The 18,763-nt window shown below is 39.3% G+C and overlaps 1 pseudogene; it reads right to left on the reverse strand.

The window, feature by feature from the left end:
• Positions 1-18,763, reverse strand: part of LOC138871953 (cytochrome P450 734A1-like) — a 59,174-nt pseudogene that overhangs the window by 5,046 nt on the left and 35,365 nt on the right.

Here is an 18,763-nt window from a genome sequence, read left to right on the forward strand (position 1 = left end):
AAGGTTTATAGAGCTGTGGTTAGACCGGCCATATTGTATAGGGCATAGTGTTGGCCGGTTAAGAACTCTCATATTCAGAGGAGTAAGGTAGAAGAGATGAGAATGCTTAGGTGGATGTACGGGCACACTATGATAGATAGGATTAGGAATGAAGATATTTGGGAGAAGGTGGGCGTGACATCGGTGGACGATAAAATGCGGGAAGCGAGGCTCAGATGGTTCGGGCACGTGCAAAGAAGGAACCTTGATGCCCTGGTAAGGAGGTGTGAGTGGTTGGAAGTGGTGGGTTCGAGGAGAGGTAGAGGGCGACTGAAGAAGTATTGGGGAGATGTGATTAGGCAAGACATGACGAGACTGCAGGTTTCCGAGGACATGGCTCTTGATAGGAAGGCCTGGAGGTCAAGCATCAGGGTTGTAGGACCTTAGTAGAGCTTTTCATTCTTCAGTCCCGGGGTGGGGCAAGTTTGGATAGGATTGATCTTAGAGGGCTTGCGGTCTATGTTGAGCGCTCACTTCTCTTAGATACTGGTTAATGGTATTGCATGTCACTTATCTGATAGTTTTTATGTTTATGCTACTACTTTCATGTTTTCTATTAAAGTTACTAATGAATTGTCTTTTCGTATTTCTTTCCGTCCTCCTAAGCCGAGGGTCTATTGGAAAGAGTCTCCCTGCCTTTTCGGGGTGGGGGTAAGGCCTGCGTACAGATTACCCTCCCCAGACCGCACTTTGTGGAACTTTACTGGATAATTGTTGTTGTTGTTGTTGTATTTTACTTGAATAAGATACGTATTATATGATATGGATACTCGTGCAACACACGTGTCCAAAAACTGCTAGTAATCTGTATTTGTAAAACAATTCTGGAAAAAATTAAATAACATAAACATAAATGTAAATGAAATAACAAAACCAATTCGAGCCCACTGAATTCATTGTATTTCCTTAAGGAATTTAATCCCCTCCTATTACCCAAGGTTATGGATTATTTCCTCCCAGGATAGAACGAATTACACACTGGTGTAGTGGTAATTCAAACCTCAGTGTTTCAGCAAACTCAAAGTTCGGTAGCAAATCACACTTATTGATGCTTTCTTTGAAGTTAAAAGTATGCAGAAAGAAGGAGGAGAACTCAAAAATTAGTATCTAAAATCTGAGAGAATGGAATTGTATTTATAGCCAAAGTTGGGCTAAAATCTAAAGAGGTGCAACTCTTCAGAATGGCTGTTTTTGCAAAACGGTCATAGAATAAATGTCATGACATAATTGGCTATTTACTCAACAATAAAGAGGGAAAATTGAAAGGTAGTTAATTTTCTGTTACAAAACAAAAAACTAAATATTGGATAACTAAAATGTATTTAATATTAATATTAATATTTTGTTATTAAAACAAATATTTAATAACATTTCTGTTAATATTTACTATTAACAAATAAATTTGGTCCAAAAATTAATTCAAATCCGAGGTCGAGCCGAGCAACGACGACGACGGCGTGAGGCTTGTCTTCTTCTCAACTCTTTAAGAGCTAGAAGCAATTGCTTATATACCCATCAAAAACCTTTTCCTCTTCCTATGTGGGAAAATCAAGGAGGAAACTCAAATATTACTCAAATATTTTATTTTACCATCCATTTCCCATTCACTCTATTTTAAGCATTAATAAGGCATTAATATCTTAAAACCCCAACAAAAACTAGTGTATATATACACATAAGTTGAGTGAAAAATCTTACTACATAGCAATTCGTCAAGCACTTATTACTTTGAACATGCATAGATGCAAGTAAGTATTTGTGATAGATCTTATAAAAATCTATTATGTCACCTTTTTTCATCAATTAAGTGAAAAATCTTACCACATAGCAATATATCACGCACTTATTACTTCGAACATGCATAGATGAAAGTATCTGTGATAGATATTTTTAAAATCTATTATGTTACCTTTTTTCATCATTTTCGAATATCTCAAATATTTAATTAAGAAAACAAGCAAAATAATATAATGTTCCTTTTATCATTACAACTCTTATTAACCCTGGGTATCTACGAACTGTGTCTTCATACCACTTACAACAAAGTCGAATGATTTAAGAAACAAATTTCTTCGCTCATTTAAAATGTTCTGCCAAGGTATTAATTCAGTTATTGTATTAATTTATGTATGACAGTTTACTCCATTACCACCGTGGAAGTCCATATATTAATGAATCAAACCAACATTCATTTCTGATTCCACTATTGCCCTAGTGTTAGGTGTGTTTGGAACTAAAGTATAAACTAATTAACTTGTTAATTACTTTGACAATTTCAAGTCAAATAAAACGGTATCACATTCTTCACACACACACATATATAACAAAGATCACTACATATTTACTGATTAGAATCATAACTGGAAAATTTGGATCAAAATTCTCACAAACCTAATTGTCATTGTTCTAGGTAACAACATGACAAGTCTCGCAAATTTGATCAAGGGCATTATAAAAAGTTATCATAGAACATTATAATTAAGTATGATAATAACTAAAATAGATTAAAGGGGTTTGAATAGGAGACAGGAAATCTGTAATATGGAAAACTATTTGATGTATTCGCATTTAGATGGTAAGTTTTATGTCTGCTACTGCAATTTCTTGAAGATAATTGGAGCTCCATATTGTGGACATAGGAACATAAGAACAGTAGGAGCATGTTGGTAAGTTGACTTCTATACTCTGATAATGTAAAATTTAATCGTCTATAGAAAATAGGACTAATCACCTAGAAACTAAGACAAGTTCGGATTCGAGTCTTGAGAATGAAAAAATTCATGGTATGAAACGTTTTCCAATAAATGAATCTTACAACAAATTCGGATTAGTCGGATCAACAGATACTGAATACCGAATGGTTAATCCAAAAATGAATGGGCCAAGGTATCTGCTAGCTAGCTACAACAGGTTAAAATTAGACCAATAATTAATTAATTAATAATAATAATAATAAATTCTCTACACTCTTGACGTACAAATAGCAAAGAAAAGGTTTAATTTTTTATGCAAATAGAACTTGAAAAATAAGACAAATAATTTTTTTATAACAGATTAAATTTTATAAAAGTTAATCTGTACATCAACAGTGTAACTATTCATTTGTACTATGAGTGAAAATAAATTAATTAACTTATGCGATCATTACATCATCACGAGCTTGGCTTACAAAAGTATGCATTGCTATGGTAAATTAAATAAACAAAAATGATGTTGTAATTAAAATTTTATGCTTACCGTCTTAAGCTTTGCAATATCGTCCGTCGATGGGGTATCACGTGCTCCGCAGACCCTCAAGACCTCGTCACGTGCAAGTTCTTGCCACGTAGGATGCATGGCCAATAAAATGGTCGTCCACATTAGCAAATTATACGTTGTATATTTGCCAGCAAAAAGCATAGTCTTGCATTCCTCAACAATATCATAAACTTGAATAATCCCACCTTTTTAGTATATATACACACTCTTTTTAGTTTGAGTTATATATACCAAAATTGCCATTTTGCAACAGAATTACTACTACTGCAACAACAACAACAACCTAGTATAATTCCATTTAGTGGGGTCTGGGGAGGGTAGTGTGTACGCAGACCTTACCCCTACCCTAGGGTAGAGAGGCTGTTTCCAATAGACCATCGACATCCTCCCCTCCAAGAACTTCTCACCTTGCTCTTGGGGAGACTCGAACTCGCAACCTCTTGGTTGGAAGTGGGGGTTGCTTACCATCAGAGCAACCCCTCTTGTCAATTGCAACATAATTACTATGTAGCATCAAAAGACGAATATACGGTTCCTAAGGGATACAATTTTACCCTAATCAACCGACTTTATCGAGAAAGATTATTCCTTCCGGTTCACAATAAGTGACTAATTTGCTTTTTTATTTTGGTCCAAAAAAAGTGTCCATTTATATAACCAAGAAATAATTTAATTTGTTTTATCAAAATTACTCTCATGTGTGTATCCCTAAAAAACCTTTTACTCCTCAAATTAACTATATTGCAATATTTAATTAAGGGTAATTTAGTTATACTAACTACTTTTGTCTAGAATCTAGTATTTTCTTAATGGGTGTGCCCAAAGCAAATTGGTCACTTATTGCGGAACGGAGGAAGTACTTTTTTTAGGCCAAGAGGTTGATAGCGAGATTTCGAATCAACTTACTCATCTTGTGGTATATCTCAGTATCAAGAATGAGACCAAAGATCTGTATTTGTTTATAAACTATCCTGGGGGCTGGGTAATACTTGGGGTGGCTATTTATGATACTATACAATTTGTGCGACCAGATATCTATACAATATGCATGGGATTAGCCGCTTTAATGGGATCTTTTATCCTGATCGGAGGAGAAATTACTAAACGATAGCATTCCCATTTTCATAGCATTCCCTCAATTCTTTTCACCAAATTTTACGCTATTAGTGCATGTAAGTTTAATTTACGAGGAATACCTGTATCCGGGGATGAAAACTTGTTGAAAAGATTCAATAGCATAAACCAATTGTCGAGCTTGCAACTCAAAAATGGCTTTCCCATTTTCATAGCTTTTTCCAAACACCATATGCGTTATAACATCTTCTGACAAGGTCTGAAACCATTCTGAAACTTCAATTTCCACCTTGCCACCGTTCGACATTTTCGACCATTTGGCTAACATATCGCTCATGCTCCTCCCCATCGTAGGAATCATTAGCTGTTTAAGATATGAAAAAGAAAAAAATAATAACAAATGCAGTAATTATCACGATCCCGGTTCGTCCTCCGTGAACCGTCATGACGGCACTTAGTCTCTATGACTAGGTAAGCCTAATTAGCGGAAGAAAACCAAAATTTGCGGAAGAAACAATTTAAAACAGAAATAAAGTAGTAACAGTGTTTAAATGTGGCGCTCGGCATACACCATATATAAATCTCAAAACCAATATCCAGATCCAAGAACCGGAAACCCATGAATCACAAGCTAAGAAAAAAGAAATACTACATAGCTCTAACTCCGGAATTTGACTAATAAGAACAGAAAGTACAGAAGGGTTAAATACTAAAAAGGCTGGAATAGAAAGGGACTCCTCGGTCAACGGACGCGGCAGATGTACCTCGAAGTCTCTATGTAGTCACCTCCCTCAAGGATGGTAGGCCTGAGTAGAAGTACCCGGATTGACACATGAAAAACATGCGCAGAAGAGGCATGAGTACACCACAGCGGTACTCAGTAAGTGCCAAGCCTAACCTCGGTGGGGCAGTGACGAGGAAGGTCAGGGCCCTACTGAGGTTAAATACAATATAAGGGTTAACAGTGTAGAATAAAACAGTATAAATAAGTGCAACAGTAAGAAATAACATAGAATTGACGGAACAACAATAACTAGAACAAAGACAAACCAAGCCACGGAAAGAAATACAGCTCAACACAGAGATAACAACCGGGGCACCTTCTAGGATACCGTTATGTAGTCCCAATTACAACTATCCAGTGGATCTCCCGGGATACCGTCCCGTAGTCCATCATATATATGTCCGAAGGATCTCTCGGGATCTCGTCCCATAGTCCAACTATCAATGCGCGGGGATCTACCGGAATCCCGATCCGTAATCCCAAATGTAAACCCAGTACTGGGGGAATCTACTGGGTGCATTCCCGTAGTTCCATATAACTGTGCAGGGGAATCTACCGGGAATCTAACCCGTAGTCCCAAAGTAAATGTGCAGGGGGATCTACCGGGAATCTAACCCGTAGTCCCAAAGTAATGTGCAGGGAGATCTACCGGGAATCTAACCCGTAGTCCCAAAGTAAATGTGCAGGGGGATCTACCGAAAATCTAACCCGTAGTCCCAAAGTAAACAGACAAAGGGGAGCTACCGGAATCCCACATCCGTAGTCCCAAAATAAATACACAACAGCAGCAGGAAGATGAACAGAAATAGCAAAATTCATATTAAGGCAATAAGTGATTCTAGCCTAGCATGCTGCACATAATTCAAGTAAGGCAGGTTAAACCAAATGAAGCAATTAAGTCACTTAGACATGCTTTCCTAAGCTAACAATAGGCTTAATAGTGTAAGTAATAGAAACAGGAAAGGAAACATACTAGTAAGTACTTAAAGAAAATCGGATTTCCAACAATTAGCACAAGTACGTACTCGTCACCTCACGTACAAGGCATTTCAATTACCAAATATATCAATCGTAAGGGGAAGGTCGCCCACACAAGGTTAGACAAGCCACTTACCTCGAACCGGCTCAAAATCAACCTGAAACCACGCTCTTGCCACGAGTACTCGACTCCAAATGGCCCAAATCTATTCAATTCAATTGCATAATGTAAATAACACTTCAAGTAACTGATACTACGAATAAATTCTAAGCTAATACGCGAAATTAGATAAAATGACCAAAACGCCTCTCGGGCCCACGTTTCGGAATCGGGTAAAATTTATATTTTCAGAATCCTCTCACTCTCACGAGTCTAAGCATATCAAAATTATCTCAATCCGATGTTAAATACCCAATCAAAACTCAATCTCTTGGTCTAAGAACTTTTCCCCCAATTTCTACCAAAATTCCGAAATTAAAAGATGGATTCAAGTGTAGATTCATGGAAATTAGTCCAAACCGAGTAAGAATCACTTACCCAAATTTCCCAGGTGAAAATCCCTTCAAAAATCGCAAATCTCCTGAGCTCCCAAGTCCAAAATATGAATTACGGTCTAAACCCTCGATTTTGGGTTTTAAATTCTGCCCAAGGATTTCCTTAATCGCGATCGCGAAGAACAAAATGGCACGCGCCTCAGATTACTCTATGCGAATGCGGAACCCCGTCCACGAACGCGATGCTTTAACTCCCTCAACCTACGCGATCGTGGTTGACTCCATGCGACCGCGTAGAGAAACTATTGACCAAACCTCTGCCGCCTTATTCCTTCTTCGCGAACGCGGCTTAGCCCACGCGTTCACGATTCAACCTTCCTCATAACTACGTGTTCGCATCCCTTTTCACGCGAACACGAAAGGCAAAATTCCCCCAGCCTGGCCTAAGCCTTCGCGATCGAGATACTCTCCACGCGATCGCGATGAGGAAAAGTCTGCAACAGCTGAACCTACAAATTACTGCAACTTTTTAACAACTCAAAATGATCTGTTGAGCATCCGAAACACACCCGAGTCCCTCGTGACCTCAACCAACTGCCAAACAATCCTAAAATATTATTCAAACTTGTTCCAACCCTTGGAACGCTCAAAACAACATCAAAACACCTATTTTTCATCGAATTCAAGCTTAAAAATTCCCAAAAAACTCTAAAAACACATTTTCGATCAAAAAGTCTACCAAACCTCATCTGAATGATCTGAAACTTTGCACGCACATCTCAAATGACATAACGGAACTACTGCAACTCTCGGAGTTCCATTCCGACCCTCGGATCAAAATCTCACTATCAAACCAGAAACTTCCAAAATTTCAACCTTCGGCATTTCAAGCCTAAATTAGCTACGGACCTCCAAAACACAATCCGAACACGCACCTAGCCCCAAAATAATCCAACGGAGCTAATGGAACCATCGGATTTCTATTCCGATTCAGTCTTCACACTGTTCCGATTATGGTCAACTTTCCAACACTTAAACTCTCATTTAGGGACTAAGTGTCCCAAAACTCTCTGAAACTCAAAATCGAAAATCCCGGCAAATCACATTAGCAGAAATAAACTTGGGGAAAGAAGTTAATAGGGGATCGGGGCGTAAATTCTTAAGATGACCGACCGGGTCGTCACATCCTCCTATACTTAAACATTCGTTCTTCCTCGAACGAGCATAGAGACATACCTGAAGTAGAAAAAAGATGAGGGTAGTGGCTACGCATAGCCTGCTCGGTCTCCCAGGTCGCCTCCTCGACCGGCTGGCCCCGCCATTGAACTTTCACCGATGCAATGTTCTTTGACCTCAGTTTTATGACCTACCTGTCCAATATTGCCACTGGCTCCTCAACATAAGATAGATCCTTGTCCAACTGGACTGAACTGAAATTCAACACGTGTGACGGATCGCCATGATACCTCCGGAGCATTGAAACAAGAAACACCGTAGGAACTCCTGCCAAGCTGGGAGGTAAGGAAAGCTCATAAGCAACCTCCCCCACACGCCTCAATATCTCAAAAGGGTCAATAAACCTCGGACTCAACTTCCCTTTCTTCCCAAATCTCATAACGCCCTTCATAGGAGATACCCGAAGCAGAACCCGCTCTCCAACCATATAGGAAACATCACGAACCTTCTGGTCCGCGTAACTCTTCTGTCTGGACTGGGCTGTACGGAGCCTATCCTGAATCACCTTAACCTTCTCCAAAGCATCCTGAAGTAAGTTTGTGCCCAATAGTCTGGCCTCACCCAGCTCAAACCAACCCACCGGAGATCTGTACCGCCTACCATATAAAGCCTCATACGGTGCCATTTGAATGCTGGACTAATAGCTGTTGTTGTAAGCAAAATCTGCCAATGGCAAAAACTGATCCCAAGACCCTCCAAACTCAATCACACACGCACGGAGCATATCCTCAAGAATTTGAATAGCGCGCTCGGAATGTCCATCCGTCCGTCTGAGGGTGAAATATTGTACTCAACTCTACCCGAGTACCCAACTCATGTTGAACGGCCCTCCAAAACCGTGATGTGAACTGAGTACCTCTATCCAAAATGATGGAAACTAGAATACCATGCAGAAAAACAATCTCTCGGATATAAATCTCCGTCAACCGCTCCGAAGAGTAAGTAGTAGACATAGGAATTAAATGAGAGGACTTGGTCAGCTGATCCACAATCACCCAAATAGTATCAAACTTCTTCAAAGTCCGTGGGAGCCCAACTACAAAGTCCATGGTGATTCGCTCCTACTTCCACTCCGGGATCTTTATCTGCTGAAGCAACCCACCCAGTCTCTGGTGCTCATACTTCACCTGTTGACAGTTGAGGCATCGTGCTACAAATCCAACTATATCATTCTTCATCAGCCTCCACCAGTAGTGCTGCCTCAAATCTTGATACATCTTCGCAACACCCGGATGAATGAAATACTGCGAGCTATGGGCCTCCTCCAGAATCAACTCCCGAAGCCATCAACATTGGGTACACAAATCCGACCCTACATCCTCAATACCCCATCATCACCAATAGCCACATCCCTAGCATCACCGTGCTGAACCTTGTCCTTGAGGACAAACAAATGAGGGTCATCATACTCTCGCTCCCTGATACGATCAAATAAGGAAAACCGAGAAACCACGCAGGCTAGAATCCGACTGGGCTCCAAAAGATCTAATCTCACAAACTGACCGGCTAAGGCCTGAACATCCATCTCCATAGGCCTCTCCGATCCTGATAAATAAGTCAAACTCCCCAAACTCTCTGCCCGGTGACTCAAAGAATCGGCCACCACATTGGCCTTGCCCGGGTGATACAAAATAGTGATATCGTAGTCCTTTAGCAACTCTAACCACCTCCTCTAGCGCAAATTTAGATCCTTTTGCTTGAACAAGTGCTGCAAGCTCCAATGGTCAGTATAAATCTCACAGGGAACACCGTATAAGTAATAGAGCCAAATCTTTAGGGCGTGAACAATGGCAGCTAACTCAAGGTCGTGAACAGGGTAGTTCTTCTCATGTATCTTCAATTGTATGGACGCGTAGGCAATTACCCCACCGTCCTGCATCAACACCGCACGGAGGCCAACCCTCGAGGCATCACAATAGACCGTATAAGACCCCGAACCTGTAGGTAGGGGTTGTGGTCAAAGCTGTCTTGAGCTTCTGAAAGCTTGCCTCATACTCCTCCGTCCACTGAAACGGATCACCCTTCTGGGTCAACCTGGTCATAGGGGCTACAATCGATGAAAACCCCTCTACAAAACGATGGTAGTAACCAGAAAAATAAAGGAAACTACGGATCTCGGTAGCTGAGGATGGTCTGGGCTACATGGCCTCTATCTTCTTCGGATCCATCTGAATACCCTCACTCGATACAACATGGCCTAAGAATGCCACTGAATCCAACCAAAACTCGCATTTCGAGAACTTAGCATATAAATTCTTCTCTCTCAAAGTCTGAAGCACAGTCCTCAGGTGTTGCTCATGATCTTCCCGACTCCGGGAATACACCAGAATATCATCAATAAAGACAATGACGAACGAGTCAAGATACGACCGAAACACACTGTTCATCAAATGCATAAAGGTTGTTGGGGCATTGGTCAGCCCAAATGACATAACAAGGAACTCGTAATGACCATACCGAGTCCTGAAAGCAGTCTTTGAGATATCTGGCTCCCGAATCTTCAACTGATGGTACCCTGAGCGCAAGTCAATCTTAGAAAACACCCGTACGCCCTAAAGCTGGTCAAACAGATCATCAATACAAGGCAAAGGATAACGGTTCTTCACTGTAACCTTGTTCAACTAGCAATAATCAATACACATACGCATAGAACCATCCTTTTTCTTCACAAACAAGACAAGAGCACCCCAAGGTGATACACTAGGCCGAATAAAACCCTTATCCAACAATTCCTGTAACTGATCCTTCAACTCAGGAGGAGCCATACGATACAGAGGAATATAAATAGGTTGAGTGCCCGGCAACAGATCAATGCCAAAATCAATATCTCTATCAGGCGGCATGCCTGGAAGATCAGCTGGAAACACATCAGGATAATCCCGTACTACAGGGACTGAGTCAATAGAAGGGGTATCAATATTGACATCTCTCACATAAGCTAGATACTGTCACACCTCCTTTTTCCTACACCCGAAGGTATATAAGGGAGTTTTTCCAATTAAAGTAACATTATTCAAAATGGGATTATTTAATAATTTCAGAGTCGCCACCTGGAATAATTTATGGTATCCCAAGTCACCGGTTAAAATCCCGAATCGAGGAAGTCGAATCTTATTTAATGGTCTATGAACACAAAAATCCGGGTAAGGAATTCTGTTAACCCGAGAGAAGGTGTTAGGCATTCTCGAGTTCCGTGGTTCTGGCACGGTCGCTTAATGATTTATACTTGGCTAAAATTGCCTAATTACTTATTTTAAAACCTATGTGCATTTACCTTTTACCGCTTTTAATCACTTGATTTGTTTGTAATTAAAGAATTGAGTTACGCATACGTATACTCTTTTCTTTTGGCGCGTCAAAAAATCATGTCACGCAAACGTGTCCACAATTAATAACGCTTGGTTTATTTATATTAAGAAAGGTTTGGTTGAAGTTGCATGAACACATCCCTCGAGTTACTTTTTGGAATTAAAATCGCAATTATGTTACGGGAACGTATACATAATCACAATACTAGTCTAAATCGAGCCTAAAGCAAACTACGATGTTCTTGAATTATTATTATTCCTAAATTAGATAACCACATGGACAAATCAACCAACGATATTCATGACTAATCAACCATCTATTGCGTTAATCTTCTTTTTCTTATTTTGAATTACAAGCAGCAGTAGTAGTGGTATTAATTAGATAAGTAATTAAGTATGACTATTTTCCTTTTCTTTTTCTTGAGATCATACAAATATACATCCCCACATATGAATTACTACAATATAATGAACAAGTACGAATCAACATAGTGCAGATGCTTTTGTACCAAAGTCTCAATGTGAAATTAATTAACAAAGAGGCTACTAAAACAAAATATATGAGATGAATTGTTGGGATTAAATTAAAATCTTATTCTAACACTTTTTTTCATTTAGTGATCTTTCAAAATGGTCCTAACGTGAAATGGATCATACAGACCCATAATTGGTACTAAAAGCAAAAAGCAAAAGCAAAAGCAAAAAACAAAAGCAAAAAGCAAAAAAGCAAAAAGCAAAAAGCAAAAAATACTACTAATATTTTAGCCACTTTTAATATTTTCGGAAAAAATTCAAAGTTATTTAAAACACATCATAAACCACGCTACATAAAATGCACCCTTGGTTCATGACATATTTTATATAACATTGTTGGAAATTAGAACCGGGCCACATGAAATGTACTCCCGAATTTTAGTAGCCATGATAATTATATAATTAACGTGCCTAAAGCAAACTAAAAACATTATTTACTCTATATTACTTATATACACATATCAAGAACAACAGTAAATTAAAGAGTGATTAAATCACAAAACAAGGCTGCAAAATATACTTTTTATTCTCGAGCCAACTTTGTACTACAGCTCTGTGAAAATTGCCCCTTGTAAAATGAATTATACACTTCCTTCAAAGATGATTTATTTACCACAATGGACAAAGGATTAAAACTAAAAAAACGATAATTCACTAACAATAGTACTTACTATTACTCAACCAAAAAGAAGAACTCATTTCCTAACTTAACACAAATAGTTAAATCCATTCAACGAGGAAGTCTTATAGTGTAAAAATTATTGACTAGTGCTAAAACTGTACGAAAATGAATGGCAGTCATGAGATAGTCCCTTTTATGTTTGTTCAACCTAGCTAGGAGTATTTCGTCCACTCCTAAAAGCTACCATACACACAAAATAAAAGATGAAACACCCATACCATGCGAATTACATGAACAAAACCAATACAGAGAAGCAAAATATAATCAAGATCTTTCACCAAACAAGTAAAATGAATATGAGATAAAATAAACACAAGGAAGAGAACCTGTAGTATTGCAAAGCAAAGTACTTATTTGATATGATGATAACAATCCTCCTCCAACCTATACAGCAAATCGCTATAACCAAACATCGTCGATCTCATCGACGAAACCTCAGACGGCGACCGCCTCAACGACGGCTTGGATTTTCAAAGACCTTGGGGCTGTTTTGTGGCGTTAAAGGGTGGTTTAGGAGCTAGCTTCAGGTTGAAGCAGAAATGGATGAGAGATGGGAAACGACGACAGTGCGGACGAAACTGGTGAGAGATCTGGCGGGTATGCGGCTGAAGCAGTGACGTTTCACATGGGTTTTTCGACTGTGATTACACACTAGAATTTCATTGTATTTTAGTTGGGTTTTGGCTAGGACTTTGGGGTGTTTTATAGGGTGTTATTCAGGTGGAAAAGATGAGCTCTCATGGCTCTTTCATGGTGTATGTTAATTTCTAGATGTAGAATTTTTAGGAGGAAGAAGACCCTCTTTTCGTTGGCTTCCTTTGTATATCTAGTGTATATCGAGAGTATCTCTAGTGTATATAGAATGTATACTGACCGTATATCGAGTGTATACCCTCTTTCTCCGTTAAGAAGAAGTCATCCCTTTTTTTTCGTCTCTGTATTTTGAACTTCTCCTCTCGTTTCTTCTTACTTGAATTATTGTTTTTCTCCCCCCCCACTAAGTCTTTGTTGTCTCTTTATATAGAAGAAAATTGGTAATTTTTTGTTCTTCCCATTTGGAGTGGAGAACGTGGGTTTTGAGTGGAGGAAAATGGGAATTGGCTTAGTATAATTATGAGTGGAATGGAGTGGGGATGTGGGATTGTGAGTGGAGAACAAAGGGGATGGATGTGAGGAAATAAAAGAGAGTGTGGGGACCAGCATAGGGGACAAGGGAAAGTGGGAAAGATGGGTGAGAAGTGAGGTATTGGAGAGATAAGTGGGAAAAAATTCAAATACGGTCAAAATTAGGTGTTCACAGCTGCCCCTCTTTGCCTAAAGATAAAGTGAACCATGTGCCTAATTTTTGACCATATCGTTATTCAAAAGTGGAATAAAATAAAAAGAAAAGGTGCAACCGAGTCCTGGTTTTGGACAACCTACATATCCCGGGTTATAAGGGAATCAGGTCGCGTGTAGTTCAGAAGTGGATGAAGTGATGGAGTGATGAGTTCGAGAGTCGATTGAGGTGCCGTCGAGATTCCGGTCCGCGGTTCCTGTTATTACATCAAAATCAAATGAAAAAGACTAACTAAGCCTTTCAACTACGAGTTACAAGATTCCTATCTATAAGTCTTCTGAAGCTTGATCTTGAGTCTTGAATGGTTCTTCATGCAGACTTTAGATTTGAACCTTGGCGCTCGTTAGCTACAGGCGCTAGCTCGTTCTTCTTCAGCTTTTCGGATCAAACTGGGCATGCAGTACTTGTGACCTCAGCCATGTCTTGAGTAGCCCACATCTTTCATCAACTTCTGCATTTGGATTAACTTTTTGCCTTTCTCTCTTTTTTCTTTACTGTGACTAACTTCTGTTGATCGCCTCGAACTGTTGACTCGCGTTCTTGCCACGAGCTTCTTTTGTTGCTGACTTCAATTGCAATCTGAGATGCTTTCCCTTTTCAGGTGGATGCCTGATTACCAAAATTTGGATTGTATTCCCTTGCTCTCTAGGCGGGCTCCTGACTGCTAAACTTGAATGTATTCCCATGCTCTCCAGGCGGGCTCCTGACTACTAAACTTGAAATGTATTCTCATGCTCTCCAGGCGGGCTCCTGACTTCAAAATAGACAAAACAAAGAAAATTTTCTGCCCCAGTTTGGGTATCTGGGCACATATGTAAGTGTAAAACGAACCACATTACCAAATATCAATAAGCATTTGAAATCTAAAACTTGAACTGTACTCCCTTATTCTCCAGGCGGGCTCCTGACTGCTGTGCTTGAAAGTATTCCTATGCTCTCCATGTGGGCTCCTGATTGATGAACTTGAAAGTATTCTCATGCTCTCCAGGCGGGCTCCTGACTTCAAAATAGACAAACCAAGAATTTGAAAGCTAAAACTTAAATTGTACTCCCTTGTTCTCCAGGCGGGCTCTTGACTGCTGCGCTTGAATGTGTTCCCATGCTCTCCAGGTGGGCTCCTGATTGCTGAACTTGAAAGTATTCCCATGCTCTCCAGGCGGGCTCCTGACTTCAAAATAGACAAACCAAGAATTTGAAAGCTAAAACTTAAATTGTACTCCCTTGTTCTCCAGGCGGGCTCCTGACTGCTGTGCTTGAATGTGTTCCCATGCTCTCCAGGTGGGCGCCTGATTGCTGAACTTGAATGTATTCCCTTGCTCTCCAGGTGGGCGCCTGATTGCTGAATTTGAATGCTAGATCCCATTATCCAGGAGGGTCCTGACAACTCTTAACTAAACGACAGTTTTAAATCTAAGCTATATGTTTTAAAGGTATGACTTCTGCTAAATCTTGTTATCTAAGAGGGTCTTAAACTATTCCCCATTATCCATGAGGGTCCTGAAAATCAAAAGTCAAGTTTTATCCTAAGAGTGACATTTCTTTACGGCTGAATTATATTACCCTATAACATAACTTACGCTAAATCTCGTTATCTAATGGCAATATTAAAACTAGGTCCCATTATTCAGGAGGGTCCTGACAACTCTTAATTAAACGATAATTTTTTATCTAAATTATATCTTCTAAAGGTATTACTTCCGCTACATCTTGTTATCTAACAACAATCTTAAAACTAGGTCCCATTATTCAGGAGGGTCCTGAAAACTCCTAATTGAATCCTATCTCCCACATGCGAACTTTAAAATTATCTTATATTTCTTGGGGTACATTTATGCTAGATTTTACTACTCATGACTGTTTTAAATTTTAAACTAGGTCCCATTTTCCAGGAGGGTCCTGACAACTCCTAACTGAATTCTATCTCCAGAATGAAAATTTTGAAACCAACTTATATTCTTTTGTAATACATTTATGCCAGATCTTGCTACTGATGATTGTTTTGAATTTTAAACTAAGTCCCATTTTCCAGGAGGGTCCTAAGCACTTAAAACTAAATCCTATCTCCAGAACAAAAATTTTGAAACCAACTTATGTTCTTTTGGGGTACATTTATGCTATATCTTACTACTCATGATTGTTTTGAACTTTAAACTAAGTCCCATTTTTCAGGAGGGTCCTAAACACTTAAAACTAAATCCCATTATCCATGAGGGTCCTGAAGAGCCGAGAATGAACTTACTTGAGCCATGCTTTCTTTCTGGAGGATCTCTGCAGAACGGATAAAATTCATTGCCTCTGAACCATGCTTTTCCTTATTGAGAGTTCCTACAGATCGAACAAATTTTCCTTTCCCCTTCTCCAACCGGCTTTGTGCTGACAAAATTTGGGCATGACACTTGAAAAGAAAAATCAAACTTCCAAGCTTTGATTTGGAAACAATTTTCGTCCCTGTTTCAAACAAAGAAAACGTGTGAGTTTATAAATATGGTGGTTGGTTTGTGGCCTTGACTTTGAAGGCGATTGCTCCTTCACTTCCTATGATAACTTTAGTTTCAACTTGAAAGACCTTTCCTGTTTATTGACTGACCACTTTTTATGTCACCTTTATCACAAAAAATACCTTTGATCCATTCAGACCCAATACCTTCTATCTGTTGCATTGCTCATGAACCGACATTTACCAACTTTTGTGTTTCACCGAAAATACCTTTGATCCGTCCACCTAACACCCTCCATCTGTTGCATCATGCTCTTGTGTTGGCGTGTACTGCACCTTTGTGTTTCTCATGAATTCCAAAGCACATTAATTGCCATCCACTTAGTGTGCATGCTGTTTTTTCCTGACTTAAGTCATTGGACTTGGCCTTGAAGTCTACTATTCCCTCACTTGTCACGATAACTTTGATTTCTGCTTGGAAGACCTCGCTTGTCACTGGTTAACCACTTTCTTTGTCTCATCACAGAGAATACCTTTGACTCGTTCACCCAACATCCTCTATCTGTTGCACTGTTCACGAATTGAAATATACCAAATCTTTGTGTTTATGATGGACGCCAAAGCATGTTGATTGTTACCAACTCAGTGCGTTTGTTGCTCTTTCCTGACCTATGACACTGTGGCGTGCTAGCCAGATCTCGTTTTGTGCAATTTGAAAGCTGGTGGCAAATTTTGAAGTCATTTCTCACTTGTTCTGACCAAACAGACTCAGGAAGAGGAAGTAAACAAGACACAAGGAACAGAGTAAAGGACAAGGGAAAGAGGTGATTCCTAACAAGAAAACTACAATGTAGAAACCTATCAGATGTGGATGCCAACTCTAATGACCATGACATGCACCTGTGGCCTATTCTGTCAAATAAATTTGATGTTCAACTCTTGTTATACCTTTGAACCATGAAACTGGGCTTCAATGCTCCGATTATCCAATCTGATTCACAATCCTTATTCGACTTGTAGTGCTCGAAGGGTTTTTCACCATCAAGCCTCTCTCATTTGATTCTTTCTCTCAACTTTCAGTCGCCTCAAGGTGCCCGTGAAGGTTTTTACCAGTAAGACTCTCTCATTTTTATTTCTCTCAACTCCCGTCGCCTTACGGTGCCTGTGAGTGTTTTCACCGATAAGACTCTCTCATTTTCATTATTATTATTTTTTTGCTTGGACCATAGTGTTGCCCCTGATATGAATCACCTCTATTTGCTCGACTTGGCATCTCTCGAAGACTAATCGGAAAGTCTTTCTTTGGACCGTAACATGGGCTTTTGGATGGGGTTAGAAAGAAAGGGTATCAAAAGGCTCAAAACAACTCATCATGGGTTCAAAATTACAACTTTCGGAACCAGATTCCTTACAACAAACACAATTTCTGCCCTAGTTTCTTGCTTGGGGACTTTTGGATTTTTATTTTGATGAGACCGAACCGTGAGGCTGCCTACGTATCCTTAAAAGGAATCAGGTCGAACGTAGTTCATGACATAGGAATTGCTCTGTTTTTGTGATTTTTCTTTTCTTTTCCTTTCTTTTCTTTCTTCCTTTTTCTCTTTTTGTTGTTTTGTTGTTTTTTCTTTCTTCTTTTTCCTCTTTTTTTCTTTTTCTTCTTTTCTCTTCTTTTTTTTGTTTGTTCAATTTTCATTTTTCTTCTCTCCCTTTTCGTTCTATTGTTTTCTCCTTTTCCTTTACTTATCTTTCACTCTTGTGTTTCTGATCTTTGCTACTGATCCCGAAAGAGGGGTATGAAAGAAAATAAACAAGGCTCAAAGGGGTAATGAAGGATAAGGTGTTTAGATAGTAGAACAAAATGCTTTCGTCATTCCAATCTTCAAAATATGCCAAGTACAAACAACCCAATTAAACAAACCAAAGAAAACATTCGTAACATCTTTTGATTGTGCCAGACTTGATGACCATATCCACACATTCGCCTTCTACATCTGTTATATACAAAGCACCATTGGACAACACTTTCACTCTCATTACCACGAACGGCTCCTGTCAATTTGGGCAAACTTGCCTTTAGCTTCAATCCGATACGGTATGATACATTTCAATAAGGTTTCTTTATGCCCTATCTGCCCCAGTTTTACACAATTCGGGCTTGAAGTGATCTCAAAATGCCTTTACTTATTTCCCTCAAATGTCCCTACATCTTCAACATTGTTTCATTGCTTCGTGATTAAACTAACTTTTAAACCAGGCCGAGAATTATGCATGCATGTCATGTCACTAGAGTCAATCAGGAAAAGAACTATAAAAGAAAAGAGAACTAAATGAAAATGACTAGAAATTACAGAAAACAGAAAATTGCATTAGACAGATGGTGAAAGGGTTTGAACAAAACAAACAAACTAAATTGGGGTCACAAACCTAGAACAAACCTAGACAACACTAGACAGGCTACCATGACTAAACAAACTAGGCAAAATAAAAGGATAGAAGAGTTTGAGCCACGAGACAATGTCTGGATTACAACCCTGAAATAACCCGGACAACAGAAATGACAACAAAATAAACCACCAAAACTCATCACGGGCTAACCAAG

The sequence above is a fragment of the Nicotiana sylvestris genome, chromosome 6 (genome assembly GCF_000393655.2).
Source record: "Nicotiana sylvestris chromosome 6, ASM39365v2, whole genome shotgun sequence".
NCBI classification, from domain to species: Eukaryota; Viridiplantae; Streptophyta; class Magnoliopsida; order Solanales; family Solanaceae; genus Nicotiana; species Nicotiana sylvestris.